Genomic DNA, 22,162 nt, shown 5'->3' on the forward strand with positions numbered 1-22,162 from the left:
TCTTGAAACACATTTTTGCTTGGCTGCGATGATGCAATACTACACCTCCTGTCTCCCTCTTAATTCCTTCTCAGTTTCTTGGCATTTGCTCCTCCACCTCTTCCATGTTAGAATTTCTCAGAACATTCTTCCTTTTCCATTTCTCTTCTTGCCTGCTGATATCCTCTGCCATTTCTGTCCTTTGTCGCTCAGAGCTTAGCCGTTCTGACTCCTGTCAGCTCCCCTCACAAGCTAAGCTCTTTCTTGAGAACTTTCCCATCTGCATGGAGTTCTCTTTGCATGGTTCAGAATTCAGCACCAGTTGGCAGTATGGTATATAATGACCTAGTCATTTTCTTCTTCTTCTTTTTTTCTTTAAATATTTTTTCCTCCTCTTATCTGTTAACATGGCCAATTACATTGCTTTTCTAAAGTTAAACTAACCTTGTTTTCTGGTATAACCAACTTGATTAAGATGAATTATCCTGTTTTAGCCAATTCCTGGTTTCAGTCTATCAACAGACTTTTAAAGATTTTTGTACCTATGTTCAAAATGAACTTGTACTGTATTTTTCTCTCATATTTTCCTCAGAAAGTTTTGGTATTAAGGAAATACCAGCCTGATTCAATTAATTAAAGTTTATCCTATTTGTTTTTTCTGTTCTCTGGAAGTGTGGAGGGTTGAAATTAATTTCTCCTTGAACTTGTTAGTAAGGTCACTTGGGCCTGGGGTGTGGTTTGAAGAAAGTTTTGTTATTTGGTTCAGTTTCTTTATGTTCATCTCAGTTGTTTGTCTCTTTTGAAAAATTTGTAAGAATTTCTAGGAATTTTCAAGGAAATGTTTATTGAATTCTAAATTTATTGGAATAAATTTGTTATCTTTTTAATATCTGTAGGATCTTATTTATGCTCTTTCCCCAATTTTATTCCTGAATAAATTGTCCCTTCTTCATTGTTTCTTTGTCAGTCCTCTTGTATGTGTAATTACATTTTTTATTTCTATTAAAATGCATTTCCTTTCACACACTGTACTTTTTGAAGTTTGATATGTCATATTTTCATTTACAGTAAGTTAAGTATATTTCCATATTTCTGTTAATTTCTTTTGACATATACTTTTATAATGCCTAAACATATAAAGATTTTATATTTCTATTTTAATTATTCATAGTTGTCAAAGAATGTATATCTTATGACTACAATCATGTTTACTGGCTTTATGGCATGAAATAGTGTTCAATTTTTATAATAATTATACTTTTCTTAGAAGAATTTAAGGGCAGTATAGGGTTCTCTTAGATCCAATGAGTCAACTTTTTTTCTCTATATCTTGAGTTTGTATGTGCTGTCTCCAAATGACTGTATTTTGACTCTTTCTCCTTGTAGTTTTGTTTTTTTTAATAACTTTATACATTTTGAGATCATGTTATTGATTGTATACTTAGTTTAAATTCCTAGTTTTCTCAGTGATTTTTAAATTATTAGTTTCTTTACTTTTAATTTAGTATTTGATACACTTGCCATGTATCTAATTCTTCATCTTTTTGATTTCTTAAATTCATTGTTTTTTGCAGTGAATATCTGGGTTTCCCAGGTGGTGCTAGTGGTAAAGCACTCACCTGCTGATCCTGGAGGCATAAGAGATGCAGGTTGGATCTCTGGATTAGGAAGCTCCCTGGAGAAGGAAATGGCAATCCACTCCAGTATTCTTGCCTGGAAAATTCCACAGACAGAGGAGCCTGGCGGGCTACAGTTTATGGGGCTGCTAAGAGCTGGACACGATTGAGCACATGTGTGCACAGTCAATACTTATGTAGAAATGCCTATAATTTTACCTCTTTGTTTGCTCTTCATATCCTCTTACACCTCAACTTTTTTTTATAACAACAGTTTTGTTCTGCCTGATGAAAATGCCTTTGTTGCTCTCCTTTAGACCTTTTTTTTACTTAAAGAATATAACTTTATGTTGACCATCAGGGATTGCTAATACCATCTTCATATTTCAAGCTAAATGAATCAAAACAAAACAAAAAAATGTGCACGATTATTGTCACACCAGGGGTTAGGGATAGAAAAATGGTCAATAAATCCAGGAAACTTTAAAATAATGAAAAAGTCAAGACAATAAATGTAAGTACTGTAGTTGTCATAACTGCTATAAAGGATAAAATAAACTGTGAGAAAGAATAAAATGAGAGGGATCTGATTCAGGTTAAAGAGCTCAGAGGAGCCATGGTCTCTAAGTGTGTCCGTGCTAAGTTGCTTCACTCGTGTCTGACTCTGTGCAACCATATGGACTGTACTCCCAGGCTCCTCTATCCATGGGATTCTCCAGGTGAGAATACTGGAGTGGGTTGCCAGGCCCTCCTCCAGGGGATCTTCCACACCAAGGGATAGAACCCACCTCTCATATGTCTCCTGCATTGGCAGACAGGTTCTTTACCACCAGTGCCACCTGGGAAGCCCTAGTCCCTAAGAGTAGAAGATAAATTACAGTATTCTAAATAGGGATAACCACTAGACAATTCAGGTATGACCTAAATCAAATCCCTTATGAATATACAGTGGAAGTGAGAAATAGATTTAAGGGACTAGATCTGATAGACAGAAAGCCTGATGAACTATGGATGGAGGCTTGTGACATTGTACAGAAGACAGGGATCAAGACCATCCCCATGGAAAAGAAATGCAAAAAGGCAAAATGGTTGTCTGAGGAGGCCTTACAAATAGCTGTGAAAATAAGAGAAGCAAAAAGCAAAGGAGAAAAGGAAAGATATTCCCATTTGAATGCAGAGTTCCAAAGAATAGCCAGGAGAGATAAGAAAGCCTTCCTCAGTGATCAATGCAAAGAAATAAGAGGAAAACAACAGAATGGGAAAGACTAGAAATCTCTTCAAGAAAATTAGAGATACCAAGGGAACATTTCATGCAAAGAGGGTTCAATAAAGGACAGAAATGGTATGGACCTAACAGAAGCAGAAGATATTAAGAAGAGGTGGCAAGAATACACAGAAGAACTGTACAAAAAAGATCTTCATGACCCAGATAATCACGATGGTGTGATCATTCACCTAGAGCTAGACATCCTGGAATGTGAAGTCTAGTGAGTCTTAGAAAGCATCACTATGGACAAAGCTAGTGGATGTGATGGAATTCCAGTTGAGCTATTTCAAATCCTGAAAGATGATGCTGTGAAAGTGCTGCACTCAATATGCCAGCAAATTTGGAAAACTCAGCAGTGGCCACAGGACTGGAAAAGGTCCATTTTCATTCCAATCCCAAAGAATGCTCAAACTACCGCACAATTGCACTCATCTCACATGCTAGTAAAGTAATGCTCAAAATTCTCCAAGCCAGGCCTCAGCAATACATGAACCAAGAACTTCCAGATGTTCAAGCTGGTTTTAGAAAAGGCAGAGGAACCAGAGATCAAATTGCCAACATCTGCTGGATCATCAAAAAAGCAAGAGAGTTCCAGAAAAACATCGATTTCTGCTTTATTGACTACGCCAAAGCCTTCAACTCTGTGGATCACAATAAACTGTGGAAAACTCTGAAGGAGATGGGAATACCAGACCACCGGACCTGACTCTTAAGAAACGTGTATGCAGGTCAGGAAGCAACAGTTAGAACCGGACATGGGACAACAGACTGGTTCCAAATAGGAAAAGGAGTATGTCGATGCTGTGTATTGTCACCCTGCTTATTTAACTTATATGTAGAGTACATCATGAGAAACGCTGGGCTGGAAGAAGCACAAGCTGGAATTAAGATTGCTGGGAGAAATATCAGTAACCTCAGATATGCAGGTGACACCACCCTTATGGCAGAAAGTGAAGAGGAACTAAAAAGCCTCTTGATGAAAGTGAAAGAGAAGAGTGAAAAAGTTGGCTTAAAGCTCAACATTCAGAAAACTAAGATCATGGCATCTGGTCCCATCACTTCATGGGAAATAGATGGGGAGACAGTGGAAACAGTGTCAGACTTTTTTTTTGTTCTCCAAAATCACTGCAGATGGTGACTGCAGCCATGAAATTAAAAGATGCTTACTCCTTGGAAGGAAAGTTATGACCAACCTAGATAGCATATTAAAAAGCAGAGACATTACTTTGCCAACAAAGGTCTGTCTAGTCAAGGCTATGGTTTTTCCAGTGGTCATGTATGGATGTGAGAGTTGGACTGTGAAGAAAGCTGAGCACCGAAAAATTGATGCTTTTGAACTGTGGTGTTGGAGAAGACTCTTGAGAGTTCCTTGGACTGCAAGGAGATCCAACCAGTCAATCCTGAAGGAGGTAAGTCCTGGGTGTTCATTGGAAGGACTGATGCTGAACCTGAAACTCCAATACTTTGGCCACCTCATGCGAAGAGTTGACTCATTGGAAAAGACTCTGATGTTTGGAGGGATTGGGAGCAAGCAGAGAAGGCAACGGCAGAGGATGAGATGGCTGGATAGCATCACCAACTCGATGGGCATGAGTTTGAGTAAACTCTGGTGTTGGTGATGGACAGGGAGGCCTGGCATTCTGCAATTCATTGGGTCACAAAGAGTCAGACGCGACTGAGCGACTGAACTGAACTGAACTGAGATAGAGGATACAGTTTAGCCTCAGGGTATTTGTTAGATGGCTATTTGCTTTGGGAGAGACAGAAAGCTTGTGTGGTGAAATGTACTGAGCAAAGAAGAAAGTGAAATTTGATACGATAGGGGATCAAGAAGGAATTCATAGGTCTTGGCAATGAGCTTGGCTTTTAGTTGTAATGTTTTGGAATCAGTTGAAGGAATGAAATAGGTTGACAAGAAGTTCATTATATTTTGTAAAAGATTATTTTTGCTATTGTGCAGAGTAGGAACTGGAAGACAATGGACTTGAAAGTGTCTTATGAGCAGTGATGTGTTTGAACAAGTCGGTGGGAGTAGAAATAAAGATAATTGCACCGATTTTAAATGTACTTTGGAGTTAGACTGGACAGAATTTATTAATGTTAACACATCCAATTTTATTAGCTTTTTTTCTAGGGCACTGAAATAAAATGGGATAGTATTTATTAATTGAGCCAGATTACAGGGAAAAGGTACAGAGAAATTTGATATTTCAATTTTGGGTGGGTTAAGCTTAGGATGTTTGTGAAGTGTTAAGGTCAAGATGTCAAGTGAGCATGTGGATACAGACACCTGGATTTCAGTGAAGCCATGAGCTGAACTTAAAAATTTAGATGTCATCAATGTTAAGGGTTTTTAAAGCTTTGAAAATGGATGAGATTGCTTCAGGGGAAAGAAGGATGAGAGAAAAGAGCTAGGACTGAGTCCTGAGGAATTTTAATGTCTAAATGTTGGATGCAGAAGGCAGAGAGACCAGGGAAGTCAAAGGCCAGATAGTTTCAAAGAGAAGTATAGGTTTTTCCCATATCATAGAAGTGTTTACTTATTTTATTTTACAAAAGGGAAAATGAACCTCCTTCTTTCTTCACTAGCTTAGCTTCAAATTGATAACAGCGTCTACTGTGATCTTTGGCTTTCTGAAATCTGTGCTCAAATGACCAGGCTATTGGCCTGAATGAAGACATTTAGGCCATTAAGACTTTTTGGAGGCCAAAAAGATGACTTTTGGACTCCACATTAAGATAAAATAGGTCATCCTAGTTTGAAATAAGTAATAAAATGATAATCAAAATCTATTCTGAAAATTCTTGAAAAAGAGCTGAAACTTTTCTTTTTCAGTTTCTCTCTGTTAAAATCAGCAGGAAAATCACTCTGAATTACATGGTGTTAAAAGGAAAAGATAAATTTCCTTCAGATTTCTTCATGGCCTCATTGATCTCAGTTAGATAAACTTTGGTGATGGCTATCTTTAAATGAATATTGTCAGGAATACCATAGGTTTTGGCTGACACCTAAACTGCTTGAAGGCTGATTACATTTAAGTTGTGAGCACCTCCTATTAGGCTTTTATAAAACCTCACCAATGATCAGAAATGCCAGTGCTTAGGGGAAAAAATGTCTATTGTTGGTCTGAGCTTTAATTAAAAACTATACTTTGTTTTCAATCCAATTTTGGAAAGAATATAGGAGGAAAAAGCAAGATGTAAATTTTACAATGCCTTGACAATGTAGCCAATTCTCAGCCGAACAAAGAAGCTTATATGCAGAAAACCTTGTAGGAATAAAGCATGTAAAATAAATAAAAAGCTTCCCATGTTAATTCCAATCTTCTCTACAGCAACTGGAGCTGCTGATAAGACACCTACTCGGAGTAATGATGCATAATGTGAAAATGCAATAACCCAGACCTCATAAGTACAGACGAATGCCATCTTTTTAAAGGAAATGGTTGCAAATGTGAAGTGCAATGTGCTGAGCCATTTTCAGAAGTATTTTCATCAACACGGCAAAATACCAAGATTTGGTTTTTCCAAACATGATAGGAAGAGCAAGGAATATAACTATTATTGGGGCATCCGGTATTTGTCCACATTGTATCATATAAATGTTTCCGTGCTGTCAATTCATTATTGGTAGCAGTTTTAATGGGAATATAAATATTATAAAGTGTGTTTACTACAGATAAATCATAGGGGTGCTGAAGTAATTTGCAGTACTAAAGCTCATTTTGGATAATTACAGTGCCCCTGAAGAATGTGTTTTGTATCACAAAAAAGTGGATTGTTAAAAAGAAACTGTTTGGGTTGGTGACATTCTGGAAAGGGTAGAGGGTGATCCTGTTTGGGACTAGTTTAAGAATGCGTGAGAACATTAGTGAGAAAAAAATACATTTTTTAATCAGAAAGAGAGGAAAACCACAGTAGTGTCGTTTCCGTTGTTGGGCTAGCCTCATTCAGTCACATTTCATGCAGATGACTTTCTGTAACTACAGAAATAACATAAGAAATGATTAGTTAAGATTATGCTGGCAGTAAAGATACTAATATTTTATTGCACATTGAATTCTAGCTTTCATTTTTATGCAGAGGTAAATTAGACTGCAATGTTGTTTATCCTTGTTTTATGAAGGCTATTTTCATCACAGTATTAAAGGTTATTATTGGTTTACCTCCTGCTTCCTCTTTTATTGGAATAAGGAGATTTTCAGCTTCTTTTTTTTTTCCTCTGAAAACCATAAGGCACAATAAACTTTAAACATAATGAATTAACAAAGAGAATTAAATAATTGTGTCCTAGGCTTTGGAAGGTCATATTGTAATGAGATTAAAATTTCTTGCCTTCAGGTATTGCTCATTTGTGAACTAGCCTGGATTGGTCTTCTTGTAAATAGTCTGCTGATTAGATTAATTTCATATGAAATATAAATTCCTTTCCTTTCTGACAAGCTGGTCAGAATTTGCCAGTTTGGTGATTGTTCAAGAAAAAATGCAGCATAGAAGGAAAAAAAAATTCTTCACCAGAGTGAAATGAGCATAAAATTAGATTTAGCTGAGATTGAGGTGCTTAGGCTGTTATTTAAAAGGGAGTTCAGCAGCCATTGGGTGAGTGTTGCGTTTAGGTTTGGAAAGGGAGTAGCAGCTGGATCGAGAGAAACGATGGGCTTCTCTCCTCTGGGTGCATCTCCATGACTACCTGCCTTCATGAATGACTCCTCTGCCTTGCTGTGCTGGATGGTTTGGCTTTCAGGGGTCCATGCATGAGTGCACCCACACGTGTGCACTGGGGCAAACAGACCAAATAGAGTTTCCAATAAAGAGTGCTACTTGAATAAATTTGTTATTTATGTTACTTGCTTCAAAGTGATAGCTTTCTCTCAATATCAGTCTTTCCTCGGGGAAAGAATTTAATCAGTTTTACCTGGCAAAAATAGTCACATCCTTTACTAGTAATATTTCCTGGTTTTTCTGACTTTGGTTGAAATTTAGGAAGCCTGGGATAATCCAGATGTAATACCAGATATTTGGGTCCTTCCACTTATCTCATTCAAATTTGGTTTATCTAGAAAGGCTTCAAAGCTCTTGATAGCATCTGATGCACAGATTTCATTTCACAACAGTCCTCTGCCGTTCATTCTTTACAGAGTGAACGTTAGGAATAACGCTAATTTTCTTAAGAAAAGAGGCTCTGAGGTCTTAGCCTTTTCACACCTGTTTCAATTTTCTTCAGATTCAAATATGATAGCCTTTGCCTTTAAAGTGGTTTCAAATGTCAACTTGGGGTAGTGAAATGTTGAGAACTGAACTTTTATGTTTCATTAGTGTGTAGATGAATGCCGGCCAACCTGGTTGGAAAAATAGTTCCTTAAAAGTAAATCAGATTTCTCCACTGGTTATCATGAGAAATTGGAGTTGCCTTCACTTAAGACATAAAAAGAAACTGAGACTGTATTGAAAACTTTGGATAGAGATAGAGGATGTCAACATTATATGCCAGACATTGTGGTAAAATAACATGGGTTGGAAATTTTGGAAATTGCTTCTGTTACTGAACAGAACTGGAGTCCACTCCCCCATCATGCAGCAAAATCAAACCATAAACACCACTTGGTGAAGAAAACTACAACTTTTATTTGCAGGGCACTGAGCAAGAACGGGCAATTCATGCTCAAAAGATTCAGACTCCCTGGTGGCTTCCAGGGCAGGGATTTAAGAAGCAACATTTGGGGTGAGGTGAGGGTTGCAGCTCGTGGACCTTCTGATTGTTTGATGATGAAGCAACAGGGTAATATTTTGGGATCTTAATCATTAAGCCTCTGGTTTCAACCAGTCTGGGGTCTACTGCTTGTGATCAGCTTATCTTCACTGTTTTCCACCTGTTCTGCAGGAACAACTCAAAGCTATGCGTCAGATTGCTAGACAAATCCCCTGAGGAGAGACTAGGACTCTGTATTCTCACTGAACTATTCAAACTAACTTGCTTCACTGCTTTTTCTTTGTTTCTGCAATTCCATTACTTCTCTAATTAGTAACTGTTTCAGTCTGCTTTTTGGAGCTCAGGGAAGGCCTGGGAGACTAAATCCTTATTCTACAGACAAGGAACTGAGACAAAGATGAAGTTTTGTACCTGGTAGGGTCCCTCTTTTCTTGATATTCCTTGATCCTGGGGGTGACAAGGATGGGACAAGAAAGTGAATAAAATATATGCTAGAGAAGTTTATCTAAACTCAGCAGGGAAATTGGTTTTAGGGATACTTTGTTTCCCTTTATGCACTCCTTTTTTTTTTTTTTTATTACTTCTCCTACTCTAGGAATATACTCTCCATGCTAAATAAATTTTCTAAATCCAAAGAATTTCTCTGATGCTTAAGTACTCATTATATACATATGTATGACTTCTAGGATAGTTTTCTTACATATTCTCCAATATCCAACTGGTTCATTGTTGTGTTCATCATAAATCATTACATAGCTAAACTTGGAGGCACTTACGCATCTTCAATAAAAATTCAAGGATAAATCTGTGGCCTCTTGCAGCAGGATACAGTTAGTGCAAGAGCCGTATCAAAGTCCTCATGTGGAAGCCTCTGCATTGCAGGTTAGTGAGCGAGAGTGTCATCACTTGCTGGGAGGGTGGAGCATCTGAAACTCCTGGGGACGGAGGCTCCTGTGCTTGAGACATTTCCAGACTTTATCTTACATAACTCTTTATCCAGTTGTCTATTCATTTCCTTTAATATCCTTTGTAATAAACCAGTAATTTATTCTATTCTGCCTAAGAAAAGAGATCAGGAAATGAGATGATGAAGTAGCACATGTCAGAGTTGTCTAAGGTGGACAAGGTAGTGGGGAAAGATTTTCCAGATGCAAATACAGAGCTGAGAAGTAGCCTGGCTTCTATAGACAAGATTCCTGGAGGAGAAGCAACTTGTATGTATCCATGATGATGAAAACCATGGAGCAAAGGTAATTGAGCAAGGAGACAGGGAACTTGATGATGTTTTTCAACAGTGGTGGTGATGCTAAAATCTTAGCTTCTGTGCATCGGTGCTGAATTGAATCTTGGAGACAGAGCTTTGGGGGAAGTAGAGAACAATAGCTTTATTGCTTTGACAGGAAAAGAGGGGCACAGTGGGCCTCTGCCCTTGAAAACTTTGTGTCCCAACCTGGGAGGATTAACTGGAAAGTTTTATAGCAGTAGTTCAATGGTGGGGTCACTGACAAGATTAGACTGTGTGTATTTGCCTGTACTCCTCTAATCTGGCGTTGGGTAATCTTCTTGATGAACTTCTCATGTTCCTTTAATCTGTCCTTAGGTGGTCTCTGGAATGAAGGATGCTGACATCTTCCCCATTTTGAGATTTACTTCTATAAAGAGCTTAAAAACATGTTATGAGTGTCCCTTGAGGCAGAACCAGGAAACTGACCCAAGAATGCGTTATTGTTTCATGACTGTCCCTCCCTTGTCTTCACATCCTTTCCCTTCCCAGATTAGCAACAATCTGAAATATGTCCATTGGAGCTCAGAGAAGGTAATCGGAGCTGTAGCCTATTCCCTACAAGAAACAGGGACTCGGAAAGTCTTCCATGGCCAGCAACTCCACAGCGGCCTGTTTGATTTCAGAGCCAGCCATGGATGCTTTTCCTCAGAAGTTCTTGTTAAACAAAATATACCCACTTCTTTCCATTTAACCCACTGGAGTAGAATTTTCCATTACAGTGACTCTAATCCTAACAGACAATACCGGATTATTAATATGTATCAACACCTATTAAGTAGTAATAGTGTGGTTCCAAGCATGTTATATAAATATTAACTCCTCAAATTCTCGCAATGACCTCATGAGACAAGCCAAAGGTTCTCAAAGGGTGGTCCTTGGACCAGTAGCATCAGCATTACCGAGAAATGTGTTAGGAATGGGAAATTTGGGGTGTCAGCTCAAACCTTCAGAATCAGCTACTCTGAGTTGGGGACTGAGCAGTCTACTTGTTTTTATAAGAATTCCAGGTCATTCTGTGTATACTAATGTTTGGCAAACACTGAGATAAGAGTGTTGCTAGCTCCATTTCAAATAAATTGACTGGGCTGAATTTAAGTCACTTGTCGAAGTCACTCAATCAGCAAGACTGACTCCTAAGTCTGCATCTGTAACCACTACTTTAAACTCCTGCTGTCCAGCCCGTGCTAAGAATTTCTGTGTTAGAGAAGTGGTTTCCAAAATTTGAAAGCATTCCCTTTTGAAAAAGTTATGTACCTCTTTGTACATTTTTAAGTTGACATCTAACAATTTCACATGACAAGGTTAAACAATTGTAAATAATCTGATTTTCAGTATATTTTAAATTATGACATTTTAAAATGCATTCTGTCAGTTTTCTGAATATATCCAGTGGAACCTAAATAGCAGAGTGATTTAAATCTACTATCATCCATTAAAAACAAACACACAAACTGCTCTCTAAAGTTAAAAAACTATCCTTACAATGTTTCAGTCCCATCTACCTGTCCAAAGAAGGATCACAATGAATCACAGATGAGATATGGGTATAGACAGAGATTTTATTGTCAGTTGTTCATTATGTCATTTGGACATGCCATTTTACCTCTGTGAAGCTCAATATTCTCATCTATTAAAGATCATACTAATACTTCACATGAGTTGTAAGGATCAAATAAAATGTAAAATGTTCAGCACAGTCTCTGCTACTTAATAGATGTTTTGTTTCCCAAATGTATATACTAATTTATATTTTTAAATGTATATATACATATAAATTAACTTCTTCATTGACTTGGTTGCTTTCTTTACCTCCTTCTTCTCTTCTTTTCCAAATCTGTACTATTTTATCATGGGTTTTGCCTCATCTGGCCTCGGAGGAGGGCTTCCCTGATAGCTCAGTTGGTAAAGAATCCATCTGCAATGCAGGAGACCCCGGTTCGAATCCTGGTTCGGGAAGATCTGCAGGGAAGGGATGGGATCTTGGAGGAAATCTTCTTTCACTTGACCTCTCCATGTTCTGTGTTCATGAGTGGTATTAGACTCTGCTGGTGATGGAGCTGGTTGGAGCACCTGCTAAGTTAGGAAGAAAGGCAGGTCCACCTGGCTTTACATCCTACACCTCTCATCATATGTCTGTTTTCTCCTGTCACTGCTACATGAAACCCAGATACTTTCTACTCAGAGGGCTCCAGAAGTGGTGTAAGGGAGAGTGGGCAGCGGGGAACCAACATTCAGGAGCAACCAACCATGTGCCTTGATCTCCATTATTTTATTTCATTCTCACAATAGTTCTAAGAGTGGGATATTACATTTTCCATTATAATTCAAATAATATAAATATTTTGTCCTGGTTTATGCAGCTGACAGCATCAGAGCTGGATCTAAGATGAAGATTTTCTGATTTAAAGTTTAAGAACTATCACATGGAGTTTGGCCTCAGGGAGTAACAACTTCAAAACCAAGGGGTGTGACCTTGAGGGGAATGAGCTATGAGGAGAGCCCCAGATGTAAAGATGTTAATCAGCTGTGAAACTCTTGGCTTTACTTCTGTCTCCTCTATTCCCACGTGGTTTGTTGCCTAATTTATCCCATATAGTCTATGACTTTCCATCAAATTGGTCTTCTCAAGCATCTGGTCCTTTCTATGTGTCTGATTCTTTTTTTGCCTTAATGATCATGTTTTTTTCATCTTGCTCACCAATTTGTGGATTTCAAACACTTACTTAAGATTTAATTTTGCCTTAACTCAGTGGTCTCAGATTCTGTACTCCACATGGTGGAGTTGGGAAATGTAAGCTCTAAGAATCCTACTTTAGGATAAGCTTTTTGAAAATAAATTCAAAGCAGAGTTCCTAAGCTATTCCTTAAATTATACATGTTAAAATTTATTTATTTTAATAATACAATATTTAATTGTCCCTTCATTATTAATGGGGATCCCTGGTGACTCAGCTGGTAAAGAATCTGCCTGAAATGCAGGAGACCCAGGTTCAATCCCTGGATTGGGAAGATCCCCTGGAGAAGGGGATGGTAACCGACTCTAGTATTCTTGCCTGGAGAATTCCACAGTCAGAGGAGCCTGGCCGGCTACAGTCTATGGGATCACAAACAGTCAAATGTGACTGAGCAATTAACCCTTTTTTTCTTTCATTATTAATGATAAGCTAAGTATAACTGGTTAACTGAGTTGTGAATATTAAACACTCTTTCTTAAATTAACTGTGGCTAGTTTACTTGACTTTGCTTGGTTCTTAGCTGTTGTTTGCATATCCACACCCTCAAGATTATATAATTTTAATAGTCATTATGCTCTATGGTTAAGATTTGCATGTGTTCTGAGTACTGTTCTTCATTTTCAGGTCAGCTTGTGCTTAAGTCTAGTGTAGTCTGAAGAATTATCCCTAGAGTGAAGCTTTTTGCGCTATAGAAAAAAACTGCTGTCCAAGCTTCTAAAATATCCTTTTATACTGGAGTACTTTAATGAAATTTTTTTTTTTCATTCAGACCTTCCTCTCCTGTAATTGCTTTCTGAATGACTTCAACAACTTACTCTTTTAAAAATCAGGTTTCTTTAGAACCATAAGTGGCATTATCTTCTAAGATGTAGCTTTTACGGCCCAGGTAGCTGCTGACAGATGGGAGACAAGGAGAATGTGGCATCTGCAGGAGACTAACCTATAGTTCCAGCTGCAGATACAGGAGGAAGGGAATTTGGACCTGAGAGCTGGAAACCATGCCCTGCAGAGCAGCAATGATTTTGGATGTTGTGCTCTTGAAAACTTATATGTGGACCAAATCCACTAGGACTTTATGGAAAGGAAACAGACAGGGAGTGGTATCATCCTAAGTCTGGAGTCTAGGGTCAGAGTTCAGAGAGGAAATGGTAGCAGTGAAGGTCTCTTCTTTGTAGGACTGTAGTCTATGCAATACACATTAAGCAAAGGGAAAATATTAAGGCTGAGTTTTAGGAGTGTAGCTCAGTTCTCAGAATGGGGCCAAATTCTACAATGTCAGGAAAAATACTACTTGTTTCAAAAATCCCTTTTGCTTGAAGCCTGAATAGATCCAGAGATATGTCTTCATGCAGAAGTTAGCCATGGAGTGTGGAGGCATGTGGAATATAGGAATTAAGGCTTGACCTAGCCAGCATTTTAAACTCAGAGTGTAGTTAACTATACAGTTCAACCAGTTCATGGATAATTATAAGCAAAAATGTTTCTTTACTACAGCTATGTACAGATACTCTTGGTGTTCCACCTAGACTGCCCAGGGCCACTTCAGTATGTTCTGCTCCTTCTTTAGAGCTTTCAAACTTCAGCTGCAGCAATCACTTAGCCAAAGGCCAAGGCAAACTCTGTGGTGTAATTTATGCTCCAGAGCTCCCTGCAGACTCTGGATAAGCTAGGGGTTCATTTAAAAACCACATTGTTTGACTTCATTTCTAGCTGCTTCTCTATATCTCCTGGAAGAAATTCTTTAATGAATCACTTGCAAGTGAAACTTTCTCTTTTGCACTTCTGGGGAAACTGAGCTAAGATAACCCATTCTTTTGATATTTTGAGAAATAATAACAAATATGCTCATAGGAACACAACGCTAGGTAATGGAGAGTATTCATTGCAGTTTTGAGAATGTAAGAGCAAAATGAAATTTGAATGCATCAATGACTTGTTTCATAGCTCTGCAACTAATCTTTGTTCTCTTTCCAGGCCTTTTTCCATGATGGAACTGTCACTGAAATACATCAGTCTAAATCCCAATCTTACAGTTATTATCACAGATTAGTGTTCAACTTGATGTTTGGTGATGTGCACTATAGCAGCTTACAAATAGACTGCACCCTTTCAAGAAAACTTTCTTTTTTCATATAAAAGGAACCAAGAAATGTTAGCTTCTTGCTATTGTGTACTTACCTTTGTATTTGATAATCCTTCCATATTATGGCACTGTTGTTGCTGGCTTATTATTGAAAATTTAATAGTATTTAATTAAAATCTGTAAATGTGCTTTCAATTCTATTACCCCAAAAAGTGAAAAGAAAAAAAAAAAAAGAAAAAGGCTCATCCTTACCATTTGCATTATACTGGAAACTGTTAAACACTTAATCTTCTTGCATAGTGGTTCTGTGCTTTTAAGAGGATTATATTATTAATTGTTTAATTATTCATTATGCTGCATTTTGCCATTCAGTACAAAAGCTTTTTTAAAATTAATTTAATGTTTTATCCTTCTTAGCCGTCATTCTTTGTACTGGGCTTTCTGTTCTTTCATGATAGGATGTCACAGCAAAGAATCAAGAGGATGGCTTGTTGAAAACTAAGCCTGTACTAACAAATAGATCTTTTGCCAGAGAAATGACTCAACACACCACCCGGCAACTGAGTCTCGCTGCGCTCCAGAGACAGCAGTTAGAAATGTGTCACCAGCGGGAGCATCATTAATCATAATTGTAGGAGTGACAGGCAGTTTCTTGACCTCATTGAGACAGTCAGGGAGGTCAGCGCCTCAAGCAGTTCATCCTTCAGGCAAGGAAAACTTTTGGGAAGATTTCCTTTTTGTTATCGCTGGCATTTTTATTTAATCCCGTCATTTTCCCCACAGTCTGGGCAGAAGTACAACAGCTTCTAGCAGGCACAGTCTGGCCCCTTTCATTTTTCTCTCTGCCAAAAGCAACCTTGGCAGTTGGTGGCTTAGGAAGAGCTATACCACACCCTTCTCCTCGGCGGTGCGTCCTCTCCTCCGCTCTGCTCGCTTTTCCCTCCCTGTTTCTTCGTGGGACTAACGATCAGGAGGGGCGTCACTGTAAAGTGACCTGGAGCGAACAGCGCTAGCCGTTTCTCCGTGCTGACTGTAGACGTTTGCAGGCTACCTTCCCATGTGTAACGGTGCCACGAGCCTCTCCCCAGCGGTCAGGATGGCCACCGGTTGCTGGGAGGGACCTGGGACTCCCCTGAGACCCTATTGCAGCCAGTGGGTTTCATCCCAGGCACCGTGGAGGACTCTTCATAAAGGAAAAACACCAAGAAAGAAAAGAACTCAAGGACCTTGGTTTTATTACTGAATCAACGTTCAGACATGAAGACATTTGATTTTATACAGCATGATGTTTTAACAAACGAAAAATGTTATATCAGTGAAAAGAATTCATTCAGTTAATATGAAAAGAACTTTATTTTCTAATTTTGTTAAAGCTTTATTGAGGTATAGCCAGTTAACAATGCTGTGATAGACTCAGGTGAAGAGTGAAGGGACGGCCATACATATACATGTATCCATTCTCCTCAGAGGGGCTTCCCTGGTGCCTCAAACAATGAAGAATTTGGCTGCGATGCAGGAGTCCTGGGTTTGATCTCTGGGTTGGGAAGATCCCCTGGAGAAGGGAAGGCAACCCACTTTAGTGTTCTTGCCTGGAGAATTCCATGGACAGAGGAACCTGGTGGGCTGCAGTTTTGGGGACTGCAGAATCAGACACAACGGAGTCACTCACACACACACACACACACACACACACACACACACACACCGTCCTCCAAATTCCTCTGGCATCCAGGCTGCCACATAAAATTCAACTGAGTTCCATGTGCTACATACTTTAACTTTCTGTCACTTAGTCGTGTCTGACTCTTTGTGACCCCATGGATTGTAACCTACCAGGCTCCTCCGTTCATGGGATTTTCCAGGCAAGAATACTGGAGTGGGCTGCCATTTCCTTCTCCAGGAGATCTTCTCAACCCAGGGATTGAACCCGGGTCTCCTGCATTGTAGGCAGACGCTTTACCATCTAAGCCACCAGGGAAGTCCCAATGTGCTATATAGTAGGTCCTTATTGCTTATCCATTTTAAATATAACAGTGTGCACATGTCCATCCCAAACTCCCTAACTATCCCTTCTCCCATCCTTCCTCCTGGCAACCATAAATTCATTCTCTATGTCTGTGAGTCTCCTTCTGTTTTGCAACTTCATTTGTATTGTTTCTTTTTATATTTCATGTATAAGAGATGCCATACAGTATTTCTCTTTGTCTGACTTACGTCACTTATTATGACAATCTCTAGGTTCATCCATGCTGCTGCAAATGGTATTATCATTATTTTTTTAATAGCTGAATAATATTTGAAAACAATTTTAAATAATTCTTTGTGTTTCTACTATGCCATGCACATACTAAGGTATTGGGGTACAAAATTTACCAAGTTAGACGTGGTCCAACGTTTATAGCATGTGCGCTCCTAGAGGAGAAGAGGTGGATAAATGAGTTAAAAAAAGAAGAAAATTTTAAATAGTGATAAGAAAAAGGAAAGAAGTACAAGAATGAGGTGAGAGAATGTGGTAGTGGGGTGGATATTTTAGATGTGATGGTCAAGGAACGTTTCCCTGAAAAGATGTAATATGCTATAATATTATGTAAATATGTAATATTATGCAAAATATGTAATATTGTGGGTTTTTCTTGTGTATTTTAAGAAGATTCTGAATGTGCCAACTCATCAGTAAAGCAATAAGAGTATGCCTGATAAGTGTTGATCATTATTAGAAAGTGATTATTGTTTTTCAAGAATTTTTAAACTCCTAATATATTTGTTTTTCCTTTCTTTGATTCATAAAATAAACATTTTTAAAACATTCAGAAACTGATCTTAGATCAGACCTATTCTGTAAACAGAGTTTTACTTCTCTTGCAATTTAATTAATTTCTGATAAATAGCTATCTTAAGAGTGATCTAGTTTTCAGTGTAATGCCATGACCTTTATTCCAATCCAAAGAATATGTAGGTGTTTGACGGCTTGTAATGCCACTGTCATTGAAATCAGAGATCTGTTTATATTATATGTCATGATTTTTCTCTCTATCTGCAAATCACTTTACTTTAAAAGCTATAGATAGGTTCAGCCTTTCTCTTCAAAGAAATTTAAATAATTGAGGCTACTCTTTTTCTTCTCTTTTTTTCATTTCTGAATTAACTAACTTTCCCCTGCCATCATAGAGATGTGTTGCAAGATCTCTGTGAGGTCATGTTGTATGCTTGTGGTAATATTAATGCATATCACAGAAACTCCAAGTTCCACATTATCAAATACAGCAATTTAAAATTCCAATTAATGTAAGCTTTGTGCATGAACACTAACACTTGAACATATGAAGATAGTGAATTAGCTTATATATAAATAATTGAAAGAATAAAAGCAAAAGTGTTTATTTTCAGTTTATGTTGTTGTTGTTCAGTTGCCAAGTTGTGTCTGACTCTTTGTGAACCCATGGGCTGCAGCATGCCAGGCTTCCCTGTCACTCCCCATTTCCTGGAGTTTGCTCAAGTTCATGTCCCTTGAGTCAGTGATGCCATCTAACCATCTTATCCTCTGTTGCTCTCTTCTCCTTCTGTAAGTATATAGTAGAGGTTTATTTTGTGTTTATATTTATTTGTTTATTTATAAGTTTTGCTCTTATTTTTATTAATAATGGGCTTGTATACAACATCTATTAAAAAATAACATTAAAATGTATTCACACTGACTTCTTTCTCAATTTTGTGTATTTGCAAGTGTTGTTGAGATAGTTCAGTTCAGTCTCTCAGTTGTGTCTGAGTCTTTGTGACACCATGAACCACACCATGCCAGACCATTCTGTCCATCACCAACTCTCGGAGTCCACCCAAACCCATGTCCACTGAGTCAGTGATGCCATTAAACCGTCTCATCCTCTGTCATCCCCTTCTCCTCCTGCCCTCAATCTTTCCCAGCATCAGTGTCTTTCCAAAGAGTCAGCTCTTCACATCAGGGGGCCAAAGTATTGGAGTTTCAGCTTCAACATCAGTCCTTCCAATAAACACCCAGGACTGATCTCCGTTTAGGATGGACTGGTTGGAAATCCTTGCAGTCCAAGGGACTCTCAAGAGTCTTCTCCAACATCACAGTTAAAAACATCAATTCTTCGGCACTCAGTTTTCTTTATAGTCCAACTCTCACATCCGTATATGACCACTGGAAAAACCATTGCCTTACTAGATGGACCTTTGTTGACAAAGTATTTAATATGCTGTCTAGGTTGGTCATAACTTTCCTTCCAAGGAGTAAGTGCCATCTAATTTCATGGCTGCAATCACCATCTGCAGTGATTTGGGAGGCCAAAAATATAAAGTCAGCCACTGTTTCCACTGTTTCCCCATCTATTTGCCATGAAGTGATGGGACTGGATGCCATGATCTTAGTTTTCTGAATGTTGAGCTTTAAGTCAACATTTTCACTCTCCTCTTTCACTTTCATCAAGAGGCTTCTTAGTTCTTCTTCACTTTCTGCCATAAGGTTGGCGTCATATACATATCTGAGGTTATTGATATATCTCCTGGCAATCTAGATTCCAGCTTGTGCTTCCTCTCGCCCAGCGGTTCTCATGATGTACTCTGCATACAAGTTAAATATGCAGGGTAACAATATACAGCCTTGACGTATTCCTTTTCCTATTTGGAACCAGTCCGCTGTTCCATGTCCAGTTCTAACTGTTGCTTCCTGACCTGCTTACAGGTTTCTTAAGAGGCAGGTCAGGTGGTCTGGTATTTCCATCTCCTTCAGAATTTTCCACAGTTTATTGTGATCCACACAGTCAAAGCCTTTGGCATAGTCAATAAAGCAGAAATAGATGTTTTTCTGGAACTCTCTTGCTTTTTTGATGATCCAGCAGATGTTGGCAATTTGATCTCTGGTTCCTCTGCCTTTTCTAAAACCAGCTTGAACATCTGGAAGTTCACAGTCCACTTATTGCTGAAGCCTGGCTTGGATAATTTTGAGCATTACTTTACTAGTGTGTGAGATGAGTGCAATTGTGCAGTAATTTGAACATTCTTTGGCATTGCCTTTCTTTTGGATTGGAATGAAAACTGACCTTTTACAGTCCTTTAGCCACTGCTGAGTTTTCTAAATTTGCTGACATATTGAGTGCAGCACTTTCACAGCATCATCTTTCAGGATCTGAAATAGCTCAACTGGAATTCCATCACTGCCACTAGCTTTGTTCATAGTTATGCTTCCTAATGCCCACTTGACTTCACATTCCAGGATGTCTGGCTCTACATGAGTGTGAGTGATCACACCATCATGATTATCTGGGTCATGAAGATCTTTTTTGTACAGTTCTTCTGTGTATTCTTGCAACCTCTTCTTAATATCTTGTGTTTCTGTTAGGTCCATACCATTTCTGTCCTTTATTGAGTCCATCTTTATGAAATATTTCCTTGGGATCTCTAATTTTCTTGAAGAGATCTCTCGTCTTTCCCATTCTATTGTTTTCCTCTATTTCTTTGCTTTGATGGCTGAGGAAGGCTGTTTTTTTTTTTTATCTCTCCTTGCTATTATTTGGAACTCTGCATTCAAATGGGTATATCTTTCCTTTTCTCCTTTGTTTTTAACTTTTCTTCTTTTCAGAGCTATTTGTAAGGCCTTCTCAGAGAGTCATTTTGCTTTATTGCATTTCTTTTTCTTGGGGATGGTGTTGATTCCTGTCTCTTGTACAATGTCATGAACCTCTGTCCATAGTTCATCAGGCATCCTGTCTATCAGATCTAGTCCCTTAAATCTATTTCTCACTTCCAGTGTATATCAAAAGGGATTTGATTTAGATCATACCTGAATGGTCTAGTGGTTTTTCCTACTTTCTTCAATTTAAGTCTAAATTAGGCAATAAGGAGTTCATGATCTTAACCACAGTGAGCTCCCAGTCTTGTTTATGCAGATTGTATAGAGCCTCTCCATCTTTGGCTGCAAAGAATATAATCAATCTGATTTCTGTGTTGACCATCTGGTGATGTCCATGTGTAGTCTTCTCTTGTGCTGTTGGAAGAGGGTGTTTGCTATGACCAATGCATTCTCTCAGCAGAACTCTATTAGCCTTCGCCCTGCTTCATTCTGTACTCCAAGGCCGAATTTGCCTGTTACTCCAGGTGTTTCTTGACTTCCTACTTTTGCATTCCAGTCCCCTATAATGAAAAGGACATCTTTTTTGGGTGTTAGTTCTAGAAGGTCTTGTAGGTCTTCATAGAACTATTCAACTTCAGCTTCTTCAGCGTCACTTGTCGGGACATAGACACAGATTACCGTGATATTGAATGGTTTGCTTTGGAAACGAACAGAGATCATTCTGTCATTTTTGAGATTGCATCCAAGTACTGCATTTTGGACTCTTTTGTTGACTATGATTATCCATTTCTTCTAAAGGATTCCTGCCCACGGTAGTAGATATAATGGTCATCTGAGTTAAATTCTCCCATTCCTGTCCTTCTTAGTTCACTGATTCCTAGAAAGCTTGCCATCTCCTGTTTGACCACTTCCAATTTGCCTTGATTCATGGACCTAATATTCCAGGTTCCTATGCAATATTGCTCTTTATAGCATTGAACGTTTCTTCTATCACCAGTCCTGTCCACAGCTGGGTGTTGTTTTTGCTTTGGCTCCATCCCTTTATTCTTTCTGGAGTTATTTCTCCACTGATGTCCAGTAGCATATTGGGCACCTACCGACCCGGGGAGTTCATCTTTCATTGTCCTATCTTTTTGCCTTTTCATACTGTTCATGGAGTTCTCAAGGCATGAATACTGAAGTGGTTTGCCATTCCCTTCTCCAGTGGACCACCTTCTGTCAGACCTCTCCACCATGACCCACCTGTCTTGGGTGGCCCCACATGGTGTGGCTTAGTTTCATTAAGTTAGACAAGGCTGTGTTATTGAGATAATTACATCCTTATCTGAGAAGTAAGGGACAGAGGTTTCTGAGTATTCAGCAACAACTCACTTCAAGGGACAATTTTATTATTAATTTATACTTATTTAGGATTATTAATAGTGAATTAATTAGCAATTATTAATCACAACTGTCATGGTCCAGGCGCAGGCTGAAAAAGAATTTCCAGACATGAGACAGAATGAGAGAGAAATAAATTTTATTAGAGTGGGAGACGCTTTTAGAACAACGGGCCAGCTCAAGGGGGAACGGACGTTGAACAGGGGTCCTTAGTCCACGAATGCTCAAACTACTGCACAGTTGCACTCATCTCACACACTAGTAAAGTAATGCTCAAAATTATCCAAGCCAGGCTTCAGCAATATGTGAACTGTGAACTTCCAGATGTTCAATTTGGTTTTAGAAAAGGCAGAGGAACCAGAGATCAAATTGCCAACATCTGCTGGATCATTGAAAAAGCAAGAGAGTTCCAGAAAAACATCTATTTCTGCTTTATTGACTATGCCAAAGGCTTTGACTGTGTGGATCACAATAAACTGTGGAAAATTCTGAAGGAGATGGAAATACCAGACCACCC

This window comes from Odocoileus virginianus, chromosome 8 (assembly GCF_023699985.2).
Source record: "Odocoileus virginianus isolate 20LAN1187 ecotype Illinois chromosome 8, Ovbor_1.2, whole genome shotgun sequence".
Classification (NCBI taxonomy): Eukaryota; Metazoa; Chordata; class Mammalia; order Artiodactyla; family Cervidae; genus Odocoileus; species Odocoileus virginianus.